The 24,357-nt window shown below is 39.3% G+C and overlaps 1 protein-coding gene across 6 annotated transcripts in view; it reads left to right on the top strand.

Annotated features, from left to right (window-relative positions):
- Positions 1-24,357, top strand: part of EPS8 (EGFR pathway substrate 8, signaling adaptor) — a 141,716-nt gene that overhangs the window by 20,894 nt on the left and 96,465 nt on the right. For 5 of the 6 annotated variants that reach the window (XM_065636002.1, XM_065636010.1, XM_065635994.1 and 2 more), the window contains exon 2: positions 14,565-14,709. The exons of the other annotated variant lie outside the window; for it this stretch is intronic. The gene's annotated coding sequence lies outside the window, so the exon portion shown is untranslated. The remainder of the gene's footprint in view (positions 1-14,564; positions 14,710-24,357) is intronic. 6 annotated transcript variants of the gene reach the window in all.

The following is a 24,357-nucleotide window of genomic DNA, read 5'->3' on the forward strand; positions in this document are numbered from 1 at the left end:
CCACTGTCAAGAAGAAGCCACCTGTAACCTGAATAACACATAAACGTGTCTCACTGGAACTTAAAAAAAATTTACAAGGCTGACAGGTTCTTTGTTGTATCAGCATTGTGTGGTTTTAGTGCAAACAAAAATACACTTCAAGTACCTAGAAATGAATTAGGCTGAAAAATGTGCTATGTTTTTAATTCTGTGAATTGTTATGTCTCTGAGTATGTCTTGTATGCAAAACATTTTTACTTCCCTCAGGAAGATGGGTGATTAAACATAATATTCTCATTTTCCTGTTGGTGCAACTTTTTTGCAGCTCGGTAATAAGCATTTCTTTTTTTAATCCATCTGTGCCCACTGTGTTTGGTTTTGGCCACTGGAGTTCTGAAAGCAGTCTTCATTTCTGGCAGTTTCATGGAAGTCAGTAGCATTTTGGGGACGAAGCTTCACCCTGCTATTGCTACGCACTACGGGAACAGGGAGGAGGTATTTAAATTCCCAGCTGCCTGTTGACAACACTGTGGTCAAAACTTTTTTTTCTTGGTCTCCTCAGCAGCCATCCCACCATTGCCGGTATGTGTATAAATAATGAGTGGTTTAAAGAATGAAATCCCATTTCTATAAATTTAGCATCTTCCTGCCTAGTTTTCCTGAGAGAATTTGTTCTAATATTGTTTGCTCTACAGACTGTGGAGTTTATGAATTACACTACTTTCACAACAGTAATTTGGAGGATCTTGTGAAGCCCAACATCTCTACTAAGCAAATATTTGCTGGCTTAATTTATGAATGCTATACATGATAAAAGTTAAAGGTATTACAAACAAGTATTATACATAGCTGTTTTTACACTGTAGGTGGAATGTGTAATCTCTCAGTGGAACAGCTGCTTTAGTCTCAAGTAGAAAAGGATAAAGCATACAGGCTGAATGCTTTATCTTCATTCTGCTGCTGTACTTGGAGTCATCCTGCATCTACGTTAATTTCCTGTAAGGAAGATTTAGAACTTCAAAATCCTGGCCTGATCATCATTCTTCTGAAGTAACTTAATAAATTGGCATGTAGCCTTGACATATCATGCTTGGTTGAGGTCCTGAGGCAATATTTAGCATAACAGAATAAGCAGCGCTCCAGTTAACACGATCATCTCTTATGCAAGGAGAGGCATTTATACCTTTGAAGACAAAGAACCTTTTCACTATACATCCAGCTATTATTCTGTTAGTTCTTTGTGGAAGAATTGCCACATCTTTGTTTTCCGTTGGGTGGGGAAAGGGTTTAGCATGTTCTCACTGAACAGAGTTTGAACCCGTAACACTTACATGAGGATTAACTTTTTTAAGGACCTAAGGGTCCCCTGGAGTTGCCTGAGCCCATTAATCAAAGATTGAATTTTCAGTCTAATATATTAGTTATGTTGGTCCAATTCCTAGAGGGCCAGTAAATAAAATTAATATTAATTAAAATTAAGCTTGTGATAGGAGGGGCCAAAACCTGAAAAAAAATGTTAATATTGTAGAGTTTAAAGCTTTAAATGATCATTAGACAACACGATGGTTACTTTTTCTGGTTAAAATGTAAATATATTTTGAATTCACATTTCTGTAAGTACATTTTAACTTAATAATTTTTAGACTTAGTTACACTTTCAGTAATACACTGAATACTATGCTTTTGTCTTCATAGGTAGAGTACTTTTCAGACCAGTAGGTTTAAAGCTCGTTAGATAAGGCTATGTCATCAAGCTAAGCCTGTAAATTGTTTTGATCAAATTTAATAGCAACTGTAATAGTGATATTAGAAACAAAATTCCTATAGTGGATATTTCCATATGCTAGAAAGGGACAAAGTCAAAAGAGATAAAGATGGTAGCCAGTTATACGTGTGGATTTTGTATGTATTCTTAAGTTGAATTGAGTCTTTAATTTAAATCGTGCTCTAGGAATTCTTAGATGTGTGAGACCATGCAGAATTACTTAATCTCCCGAGGATGCCTGCATTTTAGTAAAACAGACGTCAGCTTTGCATCTCTAGGTCTATTGATTGTTTCTGAGGAAAATTGCTCTTGTGAGTTATGTGCCATGGAAACTTTTTAAAAAATACTTGTCTTAATCAGGTCAATATTGTCCTCTGTCAGAACACATCTCTCCATCCTCTGTCACAACGCATCTCTCCACTTCTGGTTCTGAAGTGTTCTTTCATATCCTCATATCTTCTTCTTATGTCTCGTAAGAAAAATTGAGCACAAATAGACATCAGCAGCATTGGGTTTTTGTGGTTTTTTGTTGGTGGTGGTGTTTTTTTTTTTAAATTAAATTAGATTTCAGTGCTCCAGAGCTGTGAAAGGCAATATTAGCTTTGGTCTTTCTTGCAGAAACTTTCTAGTTACAAGCTGTCATTTAATTCTTCCCTTGGCCCATTTCGTCATTCATGCTGTTTTAAAACAATTCCTAGAACCTTGCAGGAAGTTTTGCACAGGCTGTGCTGAGTGTACTCCACTGACGTAATTTATATATTTCATAGGTCTGTGTCCTAGGTGGGCAACCTGGAGTAGCTGGTTTATGTTGGGGTGGGGTTTTTTTGGTGTGGCATGACACTGACAGCTGTGTTTTGAGCCTCCTGGGAAATTAAACTCTTTCCTCTATGCATGAACTTGATGCATCAAAAGGATTCTCTGTCTTCTTTTCCCTGTGCGTCTCCCATGTGCATCCTTCCTTTATTTTAGCAGGCTTTATTTCATCCTGGCAAACAGAGGGAAAGTGTGGATTTATTATTAAACGCTAATAAGGGTGCACAAATTGTTTTGAAGTTAAAGACAAACAACACTGCTTGGGCTATGTAAATAATGCAGCAGGTTACCTGATATACTGGAGAGGGTTCTAGAGTTTCTCACCTCATCACATCTGCAAACAGTTGGTAAAGGTCAGCTTCCAGTTAGGCTGCTAGCTGTTATTTTCTTCATGAGGCTTAAAAAAGGATTCTGTTCTCTGTTTTTTGTAGTGGTCCAAAGAAATTAAATTTCCCAGGAGAGTTACCAAAATTTTCCTCTTTCTTTGCTTTAATGCATTTTGCCATGACAGAGGTTGAGGGGTTTGCTGAGCACTCAGCTACTCGCTTTTGGCCGGCTTCTGAGCAGGCTGCTGAGCCCAGTTCTGTGAATAAGTTATGCTGTGGTTTATTAGACTGTCTAATAAATTGAAATGATATAGATGTTAACATTTAATTAAAATCCCAACATACACAGCCATTCTGTATTCACAGGAAACCTGTGTATTTAGTGAAAGTTTGACTTTGCCCTGGCTGGCTTGGTCACAGCTTTACCCACTTCAGCTGAGCTGTGTTCTTGCTTCTACTAGTAGAAAAATCTCATTTCCTTACTGCCAAACAAGAACCTTCAGTTTAGGATACATTTGTTGTCCTCTGCAGATCTTGAGGCTGCAGAATTGTCCTATTCCATGGGATATTTTGCTGGATTTCTGCTCTGTGAAAGGAGAGAGATGGTGAAGAAGAAATGAAAAGTGTAGTGCTTAGGAGCTTCATGGGTTTGCACTAAATGTGCTCTGAACACAACAAAAACTTTCTCCTTTTGTTCCAAGCCTTGTAATACATGTCTGTAAGCCACATTTTGTGGTGTTTGAGTTGTTAGCCTTTCCATTACAACCTCCTTTCTTAAGTTTTGTATTTTAGCTCTGAGTTTATTGTTTCACATGCAAAGATGTGGCATGACCTCTTTCATCCTACAATAAACACTATTTTATCCCCATTTTTCTTGAGTTTCTTTACCAGTGGTTTTTGTTTCGGTTTGGCCTTGTGGTGTGGTTTTTGTTGTTGTTGTTCAGCACCATGAACATTATATTTTATGGCCAAAATTTGAATCCCAAAAGTAGCTTTGAATGCATAAAATAACAAGGCAATGAACATTATTTTAAATGGTTAGAGTGAATTTCTGCTTTTTCTCCCCCCAGTAGAATTCTGGTGGTAAGATTGAAAAGATGAAACATTGGATCAGGAATTGTTTGTTCAGAGGGATTTTATGTTTGAGTGTGTTAAGCATTGGTAATGATAATACATGACTCTATGCAGTGAACAAAACCAAACACAATTAAAATACTTTGTTGATATTGGCAAGGCAACATTTTAGGCATTCTTGGGAAACTTAATGGGCTGGCTTTCCTCTAGCTTTCATGTTTTTTGCCTCTGGATGAGATGCACAGAAGTCCCTTTTGGTCATGTAGATCTTTAATGTCCGTATTCTTACTGTGTGGCTCTGAATTTGTCTAGCCATGTTGCTTTAGGTTATTGTGTTTTGGTCATAATTGCCAGGAAAAAATAGTGGTATGTACATAGGTTAATATAGAGCCAGAGGAAAGTGTCTGTGTAAGCATGGTGTTTGGGGCTTTTTTGTTTGTTTGTTTCTGGTTTGCAAGGAGATTGAGCTTTTTGCATGTTTGTTTTTTGTGTATGAGCAGTTAGCCCAGGATTAGGCTTTTTTTGTTTGTGGTGTAAATCCTGCTCTTGGCCTAAAACGAATGGTAATTAATTACACTTCTGTACTTACATGTGCCACATTGCAGAATTAGCTCCTTATTAGTAAGGCAAATAAAAGCACAGATGAAATGATATAAGAAAGTAAAAAAAAAAAAAAAAATTGGGATCAGAGGAAGGACAAACATTCTTGTTCCAAAATCGTAAAACAGAGGAAGAGACATACTTAGAAAAGTTGGAAGGTGACACTTTAAATATTTAAACATGAGGCTTTCCTTTTTTACAACTTTAACTTGTAGAAGGGCATTACTGCAAGACATTACTGAAAATGTTACCTTTTAATAGGCTTCAATAAAAGAAAATTAGCAAGGCAACCTTTATAGAGCTATGTGGTGGTTTTGGTTTTTTGTTTGTTTGTTTGTTTTAAGAACCGGAACCTTTCAGAAAGCTGATTCCTAGCTCAGCTGTGGGAGTAGCTGGGCAGAAATCGATTGAAGGAATATTACTTTATAGTTGTCTGTCACAGGGCTCCTTATGAGCACCTGGCCATCATTGGTACCAGTCATCGCCTACAGGAAATAGAGCTAGAGGAACTTACCCTACAGCAGAGGACCTGTCATATTTGTTATTCTTATGTAGGATCTGAGGAGAATGTTTAGCCCAAGGTCTCCAGAAATCCCTGCCTTACAGAATAGTGTGAACTCTGCCCTGACCAGAGTCCTGCTTCAGACTGTGTTGCTCCTGGTGATGTCTACTAGTGCAATGGGAACTAACAATAGAAGGAGTAAAGTGGTAGTGATAAGTACTATAAAAATAGCTTTTGTTGTTTGAATCTCTTTTGTATAAGAGTTAGTAGTTATGCTCTATTGGGAGAATTGCAGATTCTTTTGAAGGAATAGAGCGGCCCCAAGAAAAATGCCACCTTGTCTTTTTTGCAGAGTAGGCAGATTATTATGTTCCTAACTCTTCTTTTGACAAAATAACATGTCACTTTTTTGTTAGACCTGATAGCTGAAAACGGTTTTGCTCTTTTTTTTTTTTTCCCCTCCAGCTTCATTACTAGACAATAAAAGTTATTACAAACCTTGCTTTTCATAGTTGCATTGATTCTTAGAATGATTTAACGTGGAATGTGATATTATGAAGCACATTAAATTCTGCTAATCATTAATTTATGAAGTAGAGGTCATACAGAAAATAATGAGTTTGAAGACTGTGTTCAGTACCCACGATAGAGTAGAAGAAAAAAGGTCATTAGCTGCTGAGTTGTGTAACTAGTTGCTTTGGATTAGAGCAGAAGCTTTATTACCTTGATGGACAATATCGGAAGAGACCAGAAAACATCACTTACGGTGCAGTGCTTTGGCCCCAGTGGACTAGATGAGCTCTAACATCAGTGATTCTAATTAGGGATAAATGTAAAGGCATAGATAAGAAACGGCATTTGAGAAAATGGGGAGATAAAATGAAAATTGTGGCATCTAGATGTCTTGATAGTGCACCTATTTGTGATTCCCAGGAAAAGGACAGCATGTACTAGTGAAAAGTATCTGGTTTTATTATTGAGTTTAAACAGTGGAACTTGATGTGCTTGAGTGTGGGGTGAAAAACAATATGAACTTGATAGAAGTTTAAGATGTTTCAGAGGCCACGTCTATGGTGTACTCTGTCTTTTGTTGAGATAAAAATTTCATGAATCCAGGTTTTGATATTGCTTGGAAGCAACTTCTGATTAGGTCATGATGGGGAAACTCCCCCTGCTCCTCAGCTACAAAGAGAAAATTATTGGCACTAAAACTGATTTATTACTACACGCTGTGCTTAAAATAACTTTTATTACCATAGTGGCCATAATGTGGTGGAATTCTGATGGTACTGATGTCGAAACCTCTGTGCTTTTATTTGTAGAAGTGATTTCAAAAGGCTGCCTGATTTTTGTGCTTTCCTTGGTAAACAGAAAAGATTCAAGATCTTCCTGGTGACGCAGTTTTGCAGTGTGGTAACAGAGTTAGGAAGAGTCAGGTTCAGGAAAGACTAATAACTGCACAGTTTATATTTATACCAGTCTGAACCAAATGCTCAGTCATTCACCTTTTGGCCGTGAATTTTCTTCTTAACTGTCTAGTTACTGATTGTTCCTTCATGCTGCATCCCCATCCTTCTCCTTGTGAAGGGTTTCCCTTTTTCCTGTTTTCCTTCCTCCACATCTGTAGAAGTCTCACAAGATAAATGAGCTAGAATAAATTTACACATGGCAAAATTAGCAAATTTTCTAAACAAGTTTATTTGTTAAATTTCAGTGTGGATACCGGGTATTTTGTATAGCATGCTTTGCCTTTCTGAAAAAAGAAGAGGAACCTGAATTTCAGGCTACATTGGGACAGTTACCTGGATTATTTCAGCTCTCCTGTTACAAAAGGGCTATCAAAGGAAGGACTTGATAGGAAGCAGCTGGAAAAGTTCATTTTCTTTGCTACTGAGGACAGTGGACATTTTGGTAGGTTCTAATGCTGAGATATGCAAAGGATGGATGTTGTTTTACCCCGGTCCATGCATAACTTCTTTTTTTCCCTGTTTCTGTGGAATGTCATCTGGTTGTGTGTTGTTGTGGGTGTTTGTTTGTTTTACTGAACAGAAGAATCGAGCAAAAAAGGCCAGCTGGAAGAACTAGCACAGTTACTTTTCTTGGCCTGGTTTCTGCTGCTCTGAGCACCTGTGGCAAGCAATGTTCCTTTCTAAGCCAATAGTAAATTAATTGTCTTTGGGTAGTGCAAGGGGAACGTAAACTATCTGCATGGTGAACAGGGGTATGATAGGTGTTTTTGTCACAAGGTAATGTCTGGAAATCACTATTTGAAATGCTCTTCAAGTCACAACGAATGTGGTAAGTCTGGGAATGAAGGGCTGAGCAGCTTTGCTCTGAACACCCTTCAGAGCGACTACAAAGAAACCTTCCCCTTCTTGCGCCCCTTGCTCCATTCCAAAAAATGAATTATTTTTCTTACTGCTTTTTCTGATAACATATGTGATGCTTCCTACGCATCTTTTAAGGTACTTCAGTCCTTGTCAAAGGTCTGAGAGTTGATGTAGTTTTTAAGAGCATTCACAATCTTATGATGTCTCTTCGTGGGAGTAGGTGGGGAATTTATGCTTGAGCTGCTGATGTCCATGTGTCCGTTCCCCACTGTGATACCCTTTGTGTGCATCCTTTTAAAGTCTGTAATGGCATTGGAAGACAATAATCTAGACTTCCTGAATAATATGCTGCTCTCAATTTTGTTTGCTTACCACATGCATACACCTAAAGAGACAGATTTGTCTTCTATAGCACTAACAAGAAATCCTGGGTCTGCTGGAACCATCGATAGAATTCAGAAAGGCAGAAACTTAACAATGTCTTTTATTAGGAAACTCTCTTTACTTCAATTTAAAAAAAGAATAATTTTAGAAATGCTACCAAGATATGCCTTTGGTAGGGAGATTAAGGGTTTATATATTAATATATTTGCCAGTGAAAATTTTATGTGCTCAAATTTTCAAGTGGATCCAAGCTGAATATTATGAAAACAACTTTTATGAAACCTGAGACTAATATAATTCGCTTCCTATTTAAAAAATAAAATAAAAATTGTACTGATTGGTTTTCAAATGCATGAACCCAATTTTTGCAGAGCTTGGAACCTAGATATTGTGGCAAGAGGAACCTAAAAGTGAAACAGATTTCATTTTTCACTATGCAAGAAGTTGAAGCTGGGAAAAAGGCAAAAATAAACAAGGAAACAGTGACAAGTAAGTAGCCACTGAAATAGTCTAAGTTAGCTGTTAATAAACCAAGTCTGGCATTAATGTACAGAATCAAGGAAGGTATAAACATTGAAAGGTCAGTAACAATAATAATAATAAAAAAATTATAACAATTTTGAACTTCTGAAGCAATGAGGATGGACAACTTCTAGACATCTGACTCAGATTTGGGAAACTCTGTATCAGTATAAGTAACAGGAAATACATTTTGCAGTTCTATTGTCTTTCCATCAGGTTTCTGTCTTTTTTATGACTCTCACAGTTCTGGGCGATTGCAGTGCAGCAGTTTGAAATGATATTGTTGAATATAATATTTTAAGAAGCGTCTGACTTGTATATGAGTTGTGTGGAGGTTTCCATCTCTTTTAGCATTCTGCCCATTTCAGGCAAAATTGTGCAGCATCTTAGCCCATGAGGCTGTAAGAAGAGATGAGCGTTTGTGTGGCAAATATGACAACTATACTTGGGGCACTTTGGTGGGAAAAATCTGTACTACTAGTGGTTCTGGAAGTAGTTTTGGATTGTATGTCTTGTGAAATAAGGATTTCTGTTAGTCAAGAAACTTTCACAAAAGTACATGTAAACAGAACTGTTGTAGAGTTAGACATCAATGTGTTTTTTGGGGGTCTTGGTGTCCTTGTGAGGAGTAGAGGGTGTATATGTGTATATATATATATGTATGTATGTATATTTTTAACTCTAAATCCATTACTATTTCTAAACAGGGTTTACAAAAACATCACAGTAAATGATATGCTGTCTCTTTTGACTTTACTACTAATGTTTTTCTCTTTGCCTTGCAAAGAAACTTTTCCCTTTAGACTTAGCCATCAGCTTCTGAATGAAAAAAGGAAGTTAAACCTGAGCTGAAGTTGGGGATTTCTTTTTGTCTTTTTATTTTTTGTTTGTTTGTTATAGGACTGATTTTGGGACGAAGTATTATGTTAAATAAACGGATATTTGATGACTTCAAGTTCTTTTTCCTGTGCTTTTTTATCATCTCAACAAGCTGCATCTCTTATCTCCAAATTCTCAAACCCTGCTGGTGTGCATCAAGAGGCTAGCATTAAAAAAAAAAAAAAAAAAAAACAAAATTTAAAAAAAGTTGATTACAGCTGCTTAGAATGTTATGGAAAAAATATTTTTAAAAAAAGGTCCAAAAAACCCCCTTTCATGCTATTATTACTAATTTCACAGAGCAGCAGTGGTTCTAGATCTGTCTGTTCAGGTGGCCAGTTCCACTCACTTTGAAGGGTGTGACTCTCCTTTTTCAAGACAAGGCTGTGCCAAATTGATTCCCCCCCCTTTCCCCCCTTATTAAGTAAGTCTGGCTAGGTCACACTTACTTGGATTAAACACAAGCAAAAAGAAAACTCACATTGGTTCAGGAAGTTTGTTTTGTGGTTCTTTGGAAGAGAACATTCTGTCCCCTCTTTGCAAAACCAATACAAACAGTCTCTTGGCACAGACACTGATCTTTGTAGATACCTTACTTTAAATCATCTCTCAGTTATTTTGCAAGATTAAGTATCGCAGTTCCTATTTCCTGGATAAATTCTGCCTTGTATAATTTTGCTTTCACTTTGTAAAGCACATCTGCAGATGTAGTTGGGCAATAAGATTAAATCTTCTAAACAGTCTTTGAGATCTATAGATGAAAGATACTGAATAACAGAAATGGTGATTATAACTGTAGGATAGCAAAGGTTGTTTATTAAATAGCACTTACTCCAAAGTGGTCATATCTCATTGTAGAAATGATCATGTAAATATGAGCTGTGCAATTGTTGATGTGACTGGAAAAGAGCTGTAGAAATAGAGTAGCAGTAAAACATTCAGAACTGTAAGGGATTTTTATTTATTGGGTAGTTGAGGAATTGTGTGTGATTTTTGTAGGAGGGTGCCCCTTACTTTGGCTTACTAAAGGAGTATTGAGGACAGTGCGTTTCATGTGCTTATATTAGCCATTTCTCACATTATGAGGATTTGGCATGTGCACCTGGAATTATGAATAAAAGCAAGGAAAGAAACATGAGCTTTGCAACCTTAATCAAACAGGGAGCAATCTCCTGTGCTCTCTTCTGAAAACATTAGGTTCGTGCAAAAGTAATTGCGGCTTTTGCATTGTTGAAATTTGCTGTTTGTTATTGGAATACATTCTTAAATAAATGTGGTTATGTTATACATCATTTTAAAGCACTTGCTTTCTGGCTGGTTTTTTGTTTGTTTGGTTCGGGTTTTTTTGCTAATGACTTATTACTTGCTGTTTATTTTATATTTATTTTAGACTATGGAAATGATGTTAGACAAAAAGCAAATCTGAGCAATTTTCTTACTTGAGTCCAAAACGGGTCATAAAGCAGTGGAGACAACTCACAACATCAACAACACATTTGGCCCAGGAACTTCTAACGAACGTACAGTGCAATGGTGGGTCAAGAAGTTTTGTGAAGGAGGCGAGAGCCTTGAAGATGGGGAACACAATGACTGGCCTTTGGAAGTTTACAATTGAGAGCAATCATCGAAGCTGATCCTCTTACAACTACATGAGAAATTGCCAAAGAACTCAACGTTGACCATTCTACTGTCATTTGGCATTTGAAGCAAATTGGAAAGGTGAAGAAGCTCGAGAAGTGGGTGCCTCATGAGCTGACTGAAAATAATAAAAAAAAAAAGTAGTTTTGAAGTGTCGTCTTCTCTTCTACACAACAACAACAAACCATTTCTCAATCAGATTGTGACATGTGACGACAACCCGCGATGACCAGCTCAGTGGCTGGACTGAGAAGAACCTCCAAAGCACTTCCCAAAGCCAAACTTGCACCCAAAAAAGGTCATGGTCACTGTTTGGTGGTCTGCTCCTGGTCTGATCCACTACAGCTTTCTGAATCCCGGCAAAACCATTACATCTGAGAAGTCTGCTCAGCAAATTGATGAGACGCACCGAAAACTGCAATGCCTGCAGCTGGCATCGGTCAACAGAATGGGCCCAATTCTTCTCCACAACAGCACCTCGCTGCACATCGCAAAACCAACACTTCAAAAGTTGCACGAATTAGGCCATAAAGTTTTGTCTTATCCGCTATATTCACCTGAAATCTTGTCAATCAACTACCGCTTCTTCAAGCATCTTGACAACTTTTTGCAGGGAAAACGCTTCCACTACCAGCAGGATGCAGAAAATGCTTTCCAAGAGTTCATCGAATCCCAAAAGAACAGATTTTTGTGTTACAGGAATAAACAACCTTTTTCTCATTGGCAAAACTGTTAATTGTAATGCTTTGTATTTTGATTAATAAAGATGTGTTCGAGCCTAGTTATAATGCTTTCAAATTCACAGTCCAAAACTGCGGTTACTTTTGCACTAACCTAATATATTCAATGGAACCAATTAGGGGAGGATCTTAAGTGATGTTAGTAGGTTATTGGACTAATTCTTCAAGTGGCTGTAACTCCTACTGAATTGGCCTCTTATTAAAAGGGAAATGAAAGATATCTTGTACCTTGTAGGAGGCAGTCCTACTTGTAGTAAGTAATATTCCTAGAGACTGATTAAAACCACACATGTATGCCATCCAAACAAATCTCTGCTTTAACAGCTTTGAAGTGAACTGAAGATTTACACACACATTTGGATGCAATTTTGAGAAAATTCTATTTTTTAAATTATATAGATAAAATAAATGAACTAACAAAACCAAACTGAAACAAACAAAACACTGAAAAACCCCAACCTTGCAAAATTTCAATTTCCATACATGTAAATTTAAAGACTGAAGTGTTTTGATTGTCATGTCTGTCTTATCTTTCTAGTAAAGCCTTTTTCCTATAATTAAAAGGGCATCAATTTTTCTAATTGATGCCAAATCCAATCCAAGCCACACATGCAATTATTTCACTTTCCCTCCCCCTCCCATCATTATCTGATATTTTATTTGCACAGTCATTATTCATTAACTGTGTTCATGTCCAGTACTGCAAACAGTAAAATCACATTACCAAGGAGGAGCTCTGAGACTCAGCAGTGAATCCTGTTTTTTCCTTTTCTATTTTACATTGGCTTTCAGATGAGAATCCCAAAACCTGTCACAAATTTAGGAGATAAGGAGCTTGGAAACAATGAATGTGCTAGTTTTTAGTACTTTATTTTCTTAGCAGAATTCTTTAGTTCTTCCATACTACTGAGAAGAATTCAATTCTGCATAAGAAGCTGCTGAGATCACAAGTTACTATTGGAAAAGGGGTGTAGCCTGTCCTCTTTATTACACACATACATATACGTATATTAATATATGTGTGTATATATATACATGCATGCAGCCAAGCCTGTTCCCCCGGCTCAGAGCTTTATAGATAACCCTGTTTGATTTAGAGGTAACTTTTGAACATGCCCCTGTTTCCTCTTTGGCATATCCTCAGGTGGCTGTGTCTGCCCCCTTGCCCTTTGAGAGAGGGACTGACACACAAAGGTCTTACTGTGATTGCTCCCGAGGCTTTTTGGTCTGTTGCTTTTTCAACGTTTGACTTTGGTTTGTCTGAAATCAATGTCAAGCCTCTCACATTGACCCCAGGGTATTGGTAAGCATTAGATGTGCTGCTGGCCAGACCTGGCTCTTAGACTGCTTCTCACCACTTGCACTTTTATTTTATTAAGAACACTGTCACTTTTATCCATGTTTTGCAAAGGAGAAAATGAGCATGGGGAGGTAGAGGGTCTTGTGTGACGCCAGTGAGCTGGGAAAGGCTGAGGCTCGGGACTGGGAAATGAGGTGTGGATGGAAGGACGCCTGTGCTGCCTTAATGTCTTCTGCCTGTGTGTTGTCCTTTCTTCAGCTTGGGTTTCGTGGTCAGCAAACCATTTATTGCCTAGCTCCCACAAAAAAATTAGAATTTTAGGTTTTAGACAGAATTGGGTGATTACCAGAGAAACCACCACTATAATCTGGTCGGATCAGTGAGAAATGTGATAAGGCGCAGTACATAAACTAGCTGAATATATTACTTCCAGTATGAATATTCAAATACTGGATCAATTGAGATTGACTGAATTGGCCTGTTGCTGCTTGCCCTGGTAATGGATTGACTTGTTACTGCTTATTCCTGGTTCCGTTGCTATATTAAATCGATCTTTACTTTTTAATTATTTTTAATTGGATTTATCTTAAAATGGAAAACATCACTGCAGGGTTTGCCCTGTAAGGGAGGGAGAATGAGACCTCTCATAGAAGTCACAGAACTGGGATCATGTCAAAATGATGTCCCAAAGAGAGTAGCTCATAAGAAAATTCAACTGTAAGAAGGGCAGTTTTGGCAAAATCTGAAGGACTGGCCAGCACCTGGGATGGTGCAGCTATGAAGCTGGAAGTGACTTATGTATAACCAGGTTAGAACAAAGTGTTGGATATGGCTGGAGAAATAAACCAGAAAAGGACTAGGCTTGTCTAACTCTTGAATGTCAGATTCAAAATCAAGGGGTGTCAAAAATGTGAGAAGAAAATTGGAGAATACCATAATTGTCACCTTCAAAAAAATATTTTAAAAGTGACACCATTCACTACCTTCTTCCTCTGACTTTCATCTTGGTTTTTACCTTATTCTTCCTTTCCTGCATCCTCTTTCCCCAAGTGCCCTATGGGCTCCACCTCCACTGTTCTGTGGGGAGAGTTTTGAGCTGTCCCCTGTTTCTCTCAATACGAACACGTTTTTTCCAGTCTCTTTCCCATTCAGGCCGTGTGGCTGCTGGTGCCTTGTGAGTGCAACCCTGGGCTATGCCGGGAGCACAAGGGCTGTGTGGGCAGCAGCTGCTTCCCGATGGGGACAGGGATGTGAGGTGAGACGGGCCCCACTCTCACCAATACCTTCATCCTTGTGCTTGACCAAGCTTTTACAAAACATGTTTACAAATGTGTTACGCTCTTGTTCCCTTTGAGTTTGCAGCCTTCTCAGCTCTGCTGACCCTGTCAGGTCCACAGCTTTGTAAACTCCTCACCCCACCCTTGAGAAGGGATCCAATCCCAAAATGTGCTTGAAAGCAGGAATTTGGGTGGAAGTTGTCCAGGTGTCCTGACTGTGAGGTTCTTGTTAATTGTTCTGAGGAATTCTTCTTGATATTGCTCTCATTTAGAAAGTTCACATTTGAAAGTAGTGGATGAACTCTAATGAGAAATCTACTTCTCCCTTTCATACGGCAAGGGAAATCACAGTTTAAGAAGTCAGAGCATAGCAAGATTTTATAATACACAGTAGAACTGCATAGTTGAACCTGTTTCTTTTCTATTTTTTTCCAGTGATTTGTCCTATTGGGCAGCAGCCTTCTGAGTGACTCTGGAGAGATGCCAGGCACTTGAGCTGAATCAAGCGGTGGCAGGGACAGCATCTATCCAGGCTGAAGTTTTAATCCCAGGCACGTGGCGTTTGCACAGGTGGTCACTGGTGAGTTGTACGTAAGCACAGCTTCTCCCTGTCTCTTTAACAACTAGCATCTTTTTGCAAACTGTAAGTTTCTGGATGCAAAGACTTGCCTGCCTTGCTTGTTTTTTTCCAGAGGGTGACTGATGGGTTTAGAGAAAATGAGAGTGATGCAGGTTACCAGCTAATCTTAGGAAATCCTTACTCTTTCTTTGTATGTTTATGGATTATTTTTTTCTCTCCCTCTACTGAATGAGTAAGATCCTGGTGAGGACAAATGTCAAATCTATGGCAGTTGGTGTGTTGTACTAGACGACAGCACTGTGCCTTTTTAATCAGAGGAGGGTTTATACCCTCTGCCTTAGTGCTTCATAGCCTGGAAATACAAGCTGTGGGGCTCTGATAGCAGTAGTGGTGACTGGCTGCTGTCAGCATGAGGATGATTACAAATGTGTGTGCATGTACACGCTTGTTCACTGCCTTTCTAGCTGAATAGAAACTGAAACTTCCCAAAGCCTTTTATGCAAGTGCATTTTTTTTTCTTGTTTAAATCTGTGTGACTGCGTGCAGACAAACTTAATCCCCAGATCCCTTTTGAAGATGCTTTGTAAAAAATTGAGTATACTTGTTTTGACCTCCAAAGTGTGATCCTATCTTGAGTTCAATACTAGATATACCTTCTCTACAAAAGATAATAGCTAGCAATTTTTTCTGAGGGGAAGGTGTTTTCCAGTCAGTTTCTCCCATCTGTGATTTTCCTTGATAAAATGATGGCAATCTGCTTCTTCCAGCAGCTGAAATGCTGTGATTCTTTGACAGCAAATGTGTGGAGTGCTGCCTTGCACCTTGTAACACTCTGCTTTATTTAAAAGACTGCCATGCTGGGCTGACTGCTGTCTTCTCAGGAGTGTTGCACCAAGAAATTATTGATGAGATGCAACCTGGTCTGCAAACCACACGTTCCCTATTAAAAACAACATATGTGCCTTTAGCTGTTGCTAATCGTTTAAACATCTGTGTGAAATTTGGGAGGAAGTATCCTCTCTGTACATGGATAGAGTCTCACGAAAGCATTGGCACAATGCAGCTCAGCATCAGATACTGAATCTTCCTATGTATATCAGAGTTGAAGATCAGTGCTTTAAGCAGAGCCACTTGAAGTTATCTTCTTGAGAAGTTAGAAGGAGACTCTTGTAAGGATGGGCGTGGGAAGGAAATATCTCAGGCTCTTGTCTAACTCATTCAGATTCTTACTACGTTGTTAAGAGTGCTTGTTGGAACACTTGGATAAAAACCTGGAGGTCAGTGCCATACTGAGCTGTACATGTTAACTTGATTAGCACCAGAGTTGGAAAATTACTCTGGCATGAAGAATTATGAGGGTAATTCTGGCTTTATGCTGGAGGAGGCAAGGACAGAAGAAGGAACTCAAGTATGTTATTTCAAGGTCCAATAGTCTATTAAACCAGGCTAAAACCAGTATGTTTTAATTAGTAGAAGGTTTGGAAAAACAAATTTGGTACTAGTGTAAAGTATCCTTCATATTTTTGCAAGATGGAAGAAACCTGTCCTTAAGTTCCCCTCACTCACCAGTGCTCTTCTTGCTTCAGTTCAAGCGTAACAGCTGCTATCTTGGGAACCACTGAAGGTAGATACAGTTCCTTTATACTGCTTGAGAACTCTGAACCCCAGTGCTTAAATATATAACAACTTTAGTGCTAACTCCAGCAGATTCGGAAGAGAAAGGTTTTTAAATTGTTTCACTTGCTTTTCTGGGTGTGTAGAAATAGAGAAATCAAGGTAGTATTTCAAGCAATGTTTTTTATTTAAAATCGTTATCACTTGGTTAGGTGCACTTTTTTTTTTTTTTCACCAGTGTTTTCAATTGTTAGAAGTTAGAGACCACAGATTTTCTAGAAGCCTAATAATTTCATGTAGATAAAATTATTCTCTTACAGTGGAAGCACATCTGTGTCTTGGTCAGGAAGGTCCCAAATATAAGACTAGTTGCTGTCTGTCATATCTGTGGTCCCAGTCTGACTCACAAGCTTGAATACCAGCATGGGGGAGAAGGTAAAAACCTTTGCTCCCCTGTAGTGTGGGTAGGAAAGCATCTTTATGTGGAGAGACTTCATTCAAAACCCAAGATCATCAGGAAAGTACCTTGAAAATTCACTGCACAAATAAAGATTGAGTCAGCCAATGCCTGCTTATCATGTCAAGTAGCGATTACACGATGACATAATTCACCTTGTGCTATGAATACATCTGATTTGATGGGTTTGCCTATGGCTGCACTTAAGAAATGTGCGTGAGCTCAAATGCAGGTTTTTTGGTTTTTTGGGTTTTTTTGCTATTTCTGAGAGCACTGTGGTGATAGAGCATAGAGCTTCAAGTGCGGTGTACGTGGAGAGTGTCCTGCACTTGGGGTTAAGAGACATTTTGCACTTTGCTTTCAATCCCACTCTATTGCTTTTTGCTACCTGCAAATGCAGCTTGCTCTTTTGAAACTGCAGTTTGAATCTTCATCTGTAACCTGAATTTTCTCATACTTTTTTTTTTTATTGATCCTTTTTTTTTTTCATTTCTAGTTGTTCTCAATTATGGGCATTAATGGTCAGCTATCAATGAATATTTCAAAACTTGAGAAAAATGTATGCTTAAGCAGTTCGTATAAATCAAACCACTCTTTTTTTAGCATACATTTTGCTTATTTCCATGGAATCACTGAAGATATGTATTTCTAGATATGTATTTTTGGTGGTTTCACTACAGAAAAATTTAACAGTTCTCAATAGGAGTAAATGGGACTTAAACTTTGAGATTTTATCTGCTCTAATCACCAACATTTTCCATTTAAAAGATAAAGTTCCTAGGAACCATCGGGGTTTTTTAATCCTATATATCAAAACACATGGTTACTCTATCTTTTAAATCCTGAAGACAGGGAGGGCATTCTCACATCAAGAGCTGGCTGTTCAGATGGGAGATTTGCTTTTGGAGAAATAGAGAAATCTGGGCATTTTGAATATTGTCATTGCATGCAGTGCGGCTGCTGATGCCCACATGCTCCGCTTTGCAGGTGAAGGATCAGTGTCACGAATCAGAGCCACGTTGCTCACCAAGTTTGACAGCTTGTCATTACAGACAGCAGGCTTTTCCTCCTGGCTTGTAGTTGAAAAGGTTTAGAAATTATCGTAATCACTTTCCTCAAGTGACTCGGGGAAGGGTGGGGGTTTGTTCTTTCCAGATTTGGGGAGTGAAGAGAGACTCTGCTTTTTGTTTGTGCTAAGTTTACAATTATCTTACTGTCTTGGTCAGATTTTCTTAACGTATGTCCAAAATCATTAAGCTCCCGTGGAATGAAAAAGGTTGTGAAGAAAGGGAGCGGTGAGGGGAGAGGAAGGAAGAAATGATAGTTAAACAGATTGGGGTTTTTCTTGGGTTTAGGTGGGGTGTTTATTTTAAAGCAGCTATTCCTGGTATGTAGGGAAGGGTGCGGGGAAGGTGGGGTGACAGTGGGTACGTTTAATAGAATATGGTATTTGCTCAGCTATGTGGCAAATCAGCCATCAGCCAGTTCTTCTCTTTCCTTTTAACCAAGGCTATAGAAGAATTTTTTTGTTTAATGGCTGTTCTCTGCTCTGGGCATGCACGCTGGGTTGCTGAAAATTAAATTAGTAAATGAGATCCAATGACATGAAAGCAAACTCGAGCAAACAAAGCCCCCTGAAGAGTGCAGGCGGAGAGCGCCCTTCATACTCTGTCATCAGAGGAACAGGGCTGTTTGAATTGGCTTCCACCTTTGTTTTGAGAGGTTGCTGTGGTGATGAATAACCTTTGCGGAGGGTGTGTGAGCACGAGTGCGTGTGTGTGCCTTGGTTCCTGTATATAAAACAATGCTGTTGGTGCACGCTTTTTCACCTCCACATCAGAGCATAAATCCTGGCAATGGTCAGCTGCTCCCTAAAAGGGGTTAAATAACAAAAGTGTTGACTTAGAGCTAGTTATTGGCATGATGTTAATCCACCGATCACTTCCTCACATTGCTTTCGTACCAGCTAGGAGGAGACTGGGTGATGACAAAGCTGTAGCTTTTTTCCATTGCATGGAAGGGGACTTGCAGAGTAGCTGATATGCCTTATTTACGCAAGCTTGTGACAGCAAGCTTTATCTCATTACCTAGGCTTGAGGAAGGGTAGCAGGTAGAGAAATAGACTCTCTCTGTAGAAGAAAAGAGGGAAATGCTGTTATCTGAGATAACTCTTTTTTTTTTTTTTTTCCCCCTCCCTGCAAAGATTACATTTTCTAAAATGAGAGAGGAAAAAACTTGGGACTGTGTGTTTCTTTTTACCTTCTATTTATCAAGATATATTACAACAAAATATCACTGCATTTCCAGCAGCTCAAAATAGATAAGTATATTTTTCATTTTAAGATATGAAAATCTGATGTAACAACTGCATATTGATACAGAAGTGTGTGAAAATTAGAATATATATAGGAATATTTCACATGAGACATGCTTTATTTGTGAAGTACAAGTGTAGTTTGAAGGTACAGATGTCTGAAGATGTTTTAAGTATCACTTCTAGGTAAAGAATTGCCTTCAAGTCTTGGAAACTTCACTTGTTTTTAAGTTCTAGTTTTGCCCCTGGACTGAGGAGGAGAAAATAACAAGCAATATACTAGTCAAATGTGGTTTTCAGCAAAATACAGTCTCACTTTTCTGACCTGTACATTTTCACCCTGCTAGAAAACCCAATGATGCTGGCAAAACCAAATTACCACCTGGGGCACCCTGCAGAGAATTTTCTTCCCTCTGTATTGCCCTTGTTCCCAACATCTGTGAAGATGCCTCATACCTAACTTGTAGGAAGTACTCTGGGAAAAAATGAGTCACTCGGAGATGATCCATTGGCCAAATAACAAATACATTGAAGTTGAAATGTCTACTTTTGCTGCATAATTCCTGATTTTTTTTTTTTTAAGTGTGAATTACTCAGTTCTGTGTCAGCTCCCCGTCTCCTCAGAGATCATCATACTTGGTGGTTTCATTTATGAGGCTGTGTACTTTCAAGGTTGTCTTCTTCACTGCAGCAGTAGTGCAGGATTGAAGAGGAAGATGAAAACTTTTTAAAAGCAGTAAGGCCTCTCACAGTATTTAAAGTGAAGGTGGCAAAGGCAAAGCACATGGCCCCCTTGCACAACTGATTGGACTTCTTGCTGCGTTAGACCAGTTGGGGAAATAACCTCCTCTCACTCCAGCAGTTTTTTGAAGCTTGTCACCTTGAAGTTCTCCCGTGCACAATTTAAACAGGCTGACCGCTCCCTTTAGGGGCTCACTTAGTTAAAATCACCTTCAGTAAGGAGTATTTAATTATGTTTTCCAATACCTTATTCAAGCTACCCTCCTGGATTTTTGAGGATCTGGAGAATGCCACTAATAGAGCAAAGCCAGCATTTAGAGGAATAAATTAATAGCAGGACCATAGCTGTGCTTTTAACAACTGACACATTCTCCAAGGCTAACGCCGCACCTCCTGTACTTCTTCAAATTCATTTGTTCTGTTTCAGTTTAGTCTTTTGAAATATTTTGTGATGAATGAGTTCGCTTTACAAGCTGGTGATCAGCAGCAGCTGTTCATAGTCATGCTTTAAATTGAATCCATCTGTCAGTGGACTCTTTAAAGGGCAAGTTTCACATTGTCAGGAGACCTGATTACACCAGAGAGGTATCTGGGTACTTTTTGCCAAAAAGAAAAAAAAAAAACAACATCAAAATGAAGTGTATTTGGATGGGCTCTGGGATACCCTTGCAGTTTCATCTGTAGAGCCATGATTTAGCCTGCTGAGAGAAGAGCAAAGAGACCACAAGCAGTACTTTTGCACTGACATGCAAATAGGTGTTCAGATGTTGGCTGAAATTAGGAAATGACCTGTGGTAAGCTCTCTAGAAACCATATGCAGTGATGGCTGCTTATGTTTTAAACCTGATCCTTTGACGAACCTCAGCAGCAGCTCTTTACATTTTTTTGATTGTAGCATTGGAGCACATAATGTTCTTCAGAGGATGAGCTGAAGAGGAAAAGACATAACTTACTCAAATCAGGAAAAGGAGGCAATGCTGGGTTTTGGGTTTTGTTGGTTTTGGGTTTTTGTTGGTTTTTTTGGTTTTTTTCCCCAGCACACATGCATCATTTCCCATTTTCATTTTTAAGTAGAGGAGGATGAAATGTGTCCACTGAGGCTGTTTTGCAAACTGTGTTTAAGCAACATTGGAGAGCAACAAATGGTCATTTGCTGACTGCATTAACGGTTCTCATAACCTTTGGTCCTCAGTAATCTTCTCAGTAAATTACACACTGGGTGTGGAAACCAGCTAATTCTCAGCCTGCAGTCCATTGGTCTTATCTACACGTATCTTCTTATGTGTTCTTTCTCCCCAGTTTGTCCCACACCAAGACTTCTGTGGGAAGATTGGTCTTGTGCTGGGTCTGTGGATAGCTCCGTGGAAAAGCATTTCTTACCAGCAGAAGCTTACTGAACAGACTACTGCATAGAATCACAGAACAGTTTGGGTTGGAAAGGACCTTTAAATATCATCTACTCCAACCCTCCTTGCAATGAGCAGGGACATCTTCAACTAGATCAGGTTGCTCAGAGACTCATCCAGCCTTGAATGTTTCCTGAGATGGGGCATCTACCACTTCTCTGGGCAGCCTGTTCCAGTATTTCACCACGCTCATCGTAAAAAATTTCTTCCTCGTGTTTAGCCAAGTATGTAGTTTTCATTAAATCATTTCACTTTAGGAAAGAAAACCTTTCATGGAGGAGCAGAACAGTGGAACAACCTCCTTTGCCACTGCAAAACTCTTATTTTTGTAGTAGGAGGGCCATATTTTATTTCTAGGCTCAGTCGTCATCTCCAACTGCAGAGAGAAGCCTTTGTTGCTGGTCAAATAAAAGTTGTCTTGGCAGCCCACATTGTCCGCAGCAGCAGGAGACCTCACACAGTGGATGACAACCACCCTTGTTTCTCTGTCATAAGCTTCTCAGTCTCTTTTTTGCCGTTTGCCATTTTGCAAGCAAGCATTGCTGCTCAACAGTGCAGCTGCATCATTGCTGCATTCCTAGGGCAAGTGCCAAGTCAGCACTTCTGCTGAAGTGTAGAGAAGGGAGAAAAATACACCAAACCAAAAGACCCAAAGTGGCTTTGTGAGCTGGTATTTTGTCACTCAAAGCTACTACAGTGTCTTTGAAATGAACTGTCCATTACCTTATTGTAAGAGAAGAACCTCAGCTTTTCTTTAACATATGGAAAGCCACACTATGTATAGCAGAGCCTGTTATTGCTGTGTACATGACAAATACAGATGACTTTTTTTTAAATAGAGACTCATTAATGTGTTCAACATGGAGATGGCGAGAATTGCACATTGAGTGAAGAGATTGATTGATGTTGGCTTGTGTTAAGAAAATATGGCTGACAGAAGGAGTCAATACACGCTTTTTTTTTTCCTGTAGAGTGCATTGCTTTTTCTGCATGTGTTTTATTAGAGAAATTAGATGGGGAATCCCCTTGCTTAATAGCTGACAATATCGTGTTGCCTTCCTTTAAAATACTTAATAGAGTTAAAATACAATTATTAAGATCTGACACTCATTTGAATGCCCATTTGGGACTTGGGATTATAAACATGTAGTATTTGTAAATTAGCTGCAGACATAGAGTAAGTATTCAGTCCTTCACCATTTAACCTAACAAGCAGTAAAAGCTGAGTACCAGTGAGCGTGTGAAAAGCTTTGTTCTCCAAACCCATAGATGAATGTGTCCCTTCTCACTGGGAGTGCTCAGACCTCTGAAGATTCCTGTGTTCTGATTTCAGCTTTTCAGACTTCACAAGCTGGGCCTGAATGGCGGGATTTGGCAGGAGAGGAAAGAGGAAAACTCTTCTTTCCTTTCCCAGATAGACAAATGGAGGAGAATGTGGAGAGCACGCTGAAAGGAATGGATTTCCCATCTCAGGAGTAGCTGGGTGGTGCCGTGTCTCCGTGAAGAAGGTTGGGGGTGCCTGTGCACAGCATGAGCCTGCTCGGCTCCCACGTTCTTGTCCAAGACTGGTATGAGGAGGCACGGTGTGCCAAGCCCAGCACTGCGTGGGTATTTGAAGAGGCAGCATTGCTGTCTAAGGGGATTATGAATGAAATTCTCATTATCTTGTCTGGTCATTAAGGATGAAATGGTTAATTTTTAAAACCAGGCTCTATTCCTTTGACTTTTACAACTGTTTTAAAAAATAAGCTTTTTGACACCATGACGTGCTTTAAGCAGAAAAGCTGATTGGTGTTTGGTTACTCTGTATCTTTACTTTCTCACTTAAAAGTAGATGGATAATATATTTTTGCCAATATCTGTTACTGAATACGGGATTAATGTTTATATTGCTGACATAATTTCATACCATAAGCAGTATGACAAGTGCTGTGTGAAATTTTTAAGTAAGTTTTTTCTACTTCAGATTTTCATTAGTAGTTTTGAGTGACATTCTAGTATCTGGTTTAATTTTTATCAGGAATGTACAGATATCTTGTTCCTAGAAATGCAAAGCTGGGAAGGGGTAAGGTACAGACAGCTGTGACTGAAGAGATTTGTAATCTCTGTTAATTGCTGCAATACTTAGTGAAATTCTTAAACTGTAATAGCTGACCCAATAAGAATGTGACAGACAGCAAAACATTTTGAAATTGCTAGCAGCTTAATTTTTATGTAGTACATCTTAGTAGGTAATCTGATGTTGGCATTGTTACAGTTCCTCAGTTTATATTGTGGTTATTATAGCAGAAGCTGAAATACTTTTTGCTATCATTTGGACATGGAAGTTTCTTCCATTGTATTTATTTATTTAGAAATTCTATATGAAATATCTGCTGAGATATAGAAAATTTAAAACTATGAAAATCATAGGATCATAGGATGTCCTAAGTTGGAAGGGACCCACAAGGATCATCGAGTCCAACTCCTGTCCCTGCACAGGACAACCTCACAGTTCACACCATGTGTCTGAGGCCTTGTCCAGTCTCTTCTTGAACGCTGCCAGGCTTGGAGCCATGACACCTCCCTGGGGAGCCTGTTCCAGTGTCCACCACCCTCTGGGTGAAGAATCTTTTCCTCATGTCCAACCTAAATCTCCCCTGGCACATCTTCCTGCCATTCCCTCTGGTTCTGTCGTTGGTCGCCAGAGAGAAGAGATCAGTGCCTACCCCTCCTGCTCCCCTTGTGAGGAAGCTCTAGCCATGATGAGGTCTCCCTTCAGTCTCCTCTTCTCCAGGCTGAACAAGCCAAGTGACTTTAGCTGCTCCTCATACGCCTTCCCCTCCAAACCCTTCACCAACTTCGTAGCCCTCCTCTGGACACTCTCCAGTAGTTTTATATCCCTTTTATCCTGTGGCGCCCAGAACTGCACACAGTGCTCCAGGTGCAGAGCAGAGCGGGACAATCACGTCCCTGCCCGGCTGGCAATGCTGTGCTGGATGCACCCAGGACACGGGTGGCCCTCTTGGCTGCCAGGGACACTGTTGGCTCATGTTCAACTTGCCGTCAACCAGAACCCCCAGATCCCTCTCCACAGAGCTGGTCTCCAGCATCTCCTTCTCCAGTCTGTATGTACA

The sequence above is a fragment of the Caloenas nicobarica genome, chromosome 1, assembly GCF_036013445.1.
Source record: "Caloenas nicobarica isolate bCalNic1 chromosome 1, bCalNic1.hap1, whole genome shotgun sequence".
NCBI classification, from domain to species: domain Eukaryota; kingdom Metazoa; phylum Chordata; class Aves; order Columbiformes; family Columbidae; genus Caloenas; species Caloenas nicobarica.